This window comes from Cupressus sempervirens, chromosome 4 (assembly GCF_028749045.1).
Source record: "Cupressus sempervirens isolate cs-2001-9-10 chromosome 4, ASM2874904v1, whole genome shotgun sequence".
NCBI lineage: Eukaryota > Viridiplantae > Streptophyta > Pinopsida > Cupressales > Cupressaceae > Cupressus > Cupressus sempervirens.
In genome coordinates, this window is record NC_143121.1 from 127505395 (window position 1) to 127510195 (window position 4801).

The 4801-nt window shown below is 38.6% G+C and overlaps 1 pseudogene; it reads right to left on the reverse strand.

Annotated features, from left to right (window-relative positions):
- Positions 1-1413: 1413 nt before the first annotated feature.
- On the reverse strand, positions 1414-4414 carry LOC149560266 (putative disease resistance protein RGA3; annotated as a pseudogene).
- Between the last annotated feature and the right edge of the window lie 387 nt (positions 4415-4801).

Sequence of the window (4801 nt, forward strand, 5' to 3'; positions counted from 1 at the left end):
GTTCTATAGTAATATTGTATCTGAAGCTTTGTGCTTGTGAAATCTTGAGATAATTAACAATGGCATGAGCAGATCATATTGTTCTTATTGCAGCCATGGTTGTGATGATGATGGTGAGTGTGGCTTTTGCTGCAGAAGCTGAGACATCTTCTCCGAGCCCTTCTTTGACCATAGGCGCTAGATTTGTAAAGGGGACGCCCTCTATTGCAGTTGGTGTTGTTGGATCTCTCATTGCATTCTTGGCCTGTTTCTTTAATTGAGCGATGGATCTCTCATTGCCTTTCTGGCTCAGTTTCTTCAGTTGAGTGGTGGATCTCTTGTGGATGTGTGATATTCAATGTGGATTTTTTGATCAGATCTCTTTTGGATTTTTAGTTTGTAGGACATTTGTTTTTGGTGGGGTTGGATAGATTTGTTGTTTTCATTGATTATACTGTTAGGAAATAAATGGATCTTTCAGGTCTTATTGTTTACAGATCTATTTTAGTGTGATTGTATACATATACATAATAAAATTCTTTAAAAAAAAAGAAAAAGAGGTTTATTTTATAATGTCTCTAGAGTGACAATAAACAGATATTGTCTCTCAAGAGATAATAGTTGTGATTGAAGAAATATTGTCTACAAAGAGACAAATGTGAAATCGTCTCTTATGAGACAAAATTACTTTTGTTACATATTGTCTTATAAAGACAGTATTTAAAGACACTCGGTTAAAGACAAAATTTGCCACAATACAAAACTTTTTTATTGTCTAAGATTAAGACAATTGATCAATAAATTGTCTTTATATCGCCCTCTATGTAGTAGTGTGGAAAAGCAAGTAGAGAAAAGCAAGAAACACAATACATACCTTATGTCTTTCACTTCAACTATCACGTAATTTGAAAACTGAACCACAATGCCCAATTTTATCTACCCACAATGTTCTGCTTCCTACAAAATAAATTTACTCCATCTTTTTTCCCACCTACTTGCTTCCTGACATGTCATAAATGCATATTAAAGTCGAATAGCTTGTTATTTATCTTCAATATTATTTTTTTCGAAAACTACGAAAACCTTGGCTAAAATGCCGTTGCCAATCAAGAATTCTGAATTTCTACTTTAAATTCAGATTTTTTTAATCAGAACGCAAAAACTTTAAGAATGTTGCCCCCATCCAAAGGAAAAACAAATAGAGCCGGGCAAACAAAAACATTAGTTCCCTACCTTTAAAAGACAAGGACTAATAATAATGATATATTTAAAGATTATTTCCAACAAAATTCATTCCTACTTCAAAAATCATCTTAAAAATATTTAACAAATTCAATATTATTTAATTGATTTAAATAATTTGAAAAAAAATAAAAATGATACATTTCAGCTAAATATTTTTTAAAAAGATCATTACATATGATATACAAAAACTTTTTAAAAAATTAAAAAACTTTTTAAAAAAATCATTATATGGTACATACAAACAAACAAACGTATATCCTTATGACTATAAAATGGAATATATCTCTTCCTACATGTTGTAGAAGCTAAAAAGCACCATCGAACCAAGAGGGACACTTCCCTTTGAATAGACTACAATTCAATCACTATTATTCTAATATTTGGCTTCTTTGCTTTAATTCTGTTCCATTCTTCTCCGCCTTCCTTTAACCTCTCCACTAACTCATCGCTTGCGGGCCCCATAACCTCTATATGCTTTAGTCTGCCCAACCGCTGCATTCCTTCTGGAACTTTCTTCACCTGCGGGCAAAAATAGATCGCTAGCATTTCAAGACATGGCATCGCTCCATCCTCCAATGCCGGCAACTCCTCCAAAACAGGGAAGTCGTGAATAGTCAGCCTAACCAGCTTAGGAAATCCCCCACTCTCACTAAAGCTCGCTGGCAATTCTCTGCTTCTCCTGTTAGAATTCAAATTCAATGTCTTCAAGCTGGGCATGTTTGGGAGCGACGAGTAATCACTGCACATAAGTAATGTAAGTTCTGTCATTTCCCATTCCACTTATCCAACTTGGCATGGAGAAACGTAACAGAAAAAGGTGTTGAAGATGTGTCATAACATTCATTTTTTCTGGTAACGCTGGAAGATTGGATTCTTCTGTATTACCCTCCCTTGGAGGAATTCCATTTGTTACTGCAAGAATCCTCATTTTCACCAGGTGCTCAAGAATACCATCTTCTATGCTTCTCAATACACGTTCATCTGTAAATAGAAAGTGTCTTTCCTGAAGATTGGTCAAGTTCCCGATGTCTTTCACATTTAAGGATCCAGCCTCTTCAATGGACAGAGGGAAGGTATTCGATCTCAGTGTCCGCAGACTCACGAGGTTCGATATTCCCTTGGGCATATCGAAACTCGAGGATCCCTCTACATCGAGATGAGAAAGAGATTGGAGCTCGCCTATCCAGTCAGGTACACGTTGTAAGCTAGTGCAATCAGAAACATCAAGAAACTGAAGACTCTTGAATCCTTTTACACAGTCTGGCACCTCGCTGATCTTTGTTTGAGACAAATTCAGAACCCTGAGGAGCTTCAATTTCCCTACATATTTTGGCAGTGTAGAGATGTCAGTGCTGCTCAAGTCAAGAACCCGGAGTACTCTGAGACGATCAAACAGATGTTCTGGAACACTCGTCAATTCTGGATTCTGAGAGAATGAGATTGTACGGAGAGATTGTTGAGAATGAAGACAGCTTTTCGAAATTGCATCGGTATTTATACCCTTTTTAGGCGGTAGCAACCTCCGACAGCTTGATTTTCTAACTGGAAGCTCAAATTCACACTTGTGCGCCTTACTTATATTAATAACCAAATCACGAAACAAGTCATGAATGGTGTAACAGGCATTAATTCTGTTTTCTTCCAACAGACAGAGATTTGCAAGTTGCTGTAAGTAACTCAACCCAATATCAAACTGTTGTATGCCATTTTGTTGTGGAATAAGCCCTTCGGCTATCCACAAATAAATCAAATATTCCTGGGGTATTGATTCTTTACCTGCAATTATGGAAAAATAGATACGTGCGTCTTCTGGGAAGAAAGAAAAATAAGCGAAAGAAGCTTTGAGATAGGGAGGAAGAGAATCGTAACTCAACTTGAGGATTTCCATCAACTTGAGGATTTCCATCGTCTTGTCATGTTCCCTATCTACATCCCTCAATTGCCTCAGTTTTGACTGCCACCCCCCTAGCTCCGAACAGCTCGCCATGGATGCTGCAACCGTCTTAACTGCCAGAGGCAACCTCCCACATTCTCTTGCAATTTCAACTGCCAAACTCTTCAGTTGCTCGGGTGGCCTATTTCCCTTACTACTAGGAAAGGCAAAGAGGCAAAATAGAGTCCAGCTGTCCTCCTCCGAGAGTAGTTGCATCTCATAGACAACTTGAGCTTTCATCTGTGCAGCAACATCCCTGTCTCTGGTGGTGACCACAGTTTTACACTGGTTATTCCTTCCACTGGGAAGGCCAACTCTTTGTATCAAGTCGCCTTCTACACTACTCTTCCACACGTCATCGAGGACAATCAAACATTTCTTACCCTCTAAATACCCATGTATCGACTGAGCTACTAGCACATCACTTATACCACCCTCTATTGGCAAATTAATCTGCTTGGCTATGTCACATTGCAAGGTTCTAAGAATACAAGTCTGTGATACAGAGATCCAGGCAGAATACTCATACCTTTGTTTAATTCTCTCATAGACATTCTGCAGAAGGAAAGTCTTCCCCAGGCCGCCCATACCAACGACGGCAACAACACCAATTGCAGGATCATCTAACAATCTCTCTATTTCCTCCACCTTCTCCTCCAGTGCAACTGCTTGTACTGAATCTGGATTGCTCCCTTTTCTCTCTCTTTCAATAATACTAGTTGAAGGCTGACTTGAAGGCTGACTTGAAGGCAACACCTGACGGACAAGATTGAGCTCATTTGCCTTTTGCATTGCAGAGCTCAACCTGCCTTTCAGATCTTTAATCCTCTTCCCCATCTTATGCCGAAAGCCCAATTGACTTAAACGACACACACATGATTGAGTGGGCTTTCTATACAAATCCTCGACAGTGCACTCATCAACAATATCCTCTGCATCAAGATATACATCGCTCACTTCCGACAACCACAGATTGACAGAAGCTCTGTGCGCGCTCTGATCTTCAGCAGCTTGAAGATAATCAGACATGTATCTGAGCTCCCTCTCCAACCATCGGAAGTCCTCTCGGAAGTTGAGCACCAGCGATGCCTCATTCGCTAGTTGCTCCACCGCCATCTCAACGAGCTTTCCAACCACGGTTTTGGCAATCTCAACAATAAATCCTTCAGCCATTTTTTTATTTGTTACACAATCAGAGACTGTAAAAGTGAATCGAATTGGACAACTGTACAATTCAAGCTCAGATGACTGTGATTAGAAACATTACAACTCTCTAGATTTATAACAAAAGGAGGCTTCTCGCCCAATGTAAGCGTGAAGTTTAATCACAATGCTTTACTTGAGAATCGAGTTTACATCAATTATTCCATGCTTCTGGTTTTACAGCTGTATTCTGTAACTTTATTTTATTAAAGTTTGATCTACTAGATGGCCGATACATTTAGCTTTGGAATTAAAAGATGCGCTCTTGAGTGGCTTTATCTTTTGTGAGCATTTGCACTTACCATATTCCAAGTCTATCAATAAAGTTATTCACCATTTATGAGACACTGCAATAAATGTATTCGCTTTGGCTTTTTATTTTCCTAAAATTTATTCTATCTACCGAGTGCGTTAGACTCTTGGTATCGCTGCTTTTCTTTA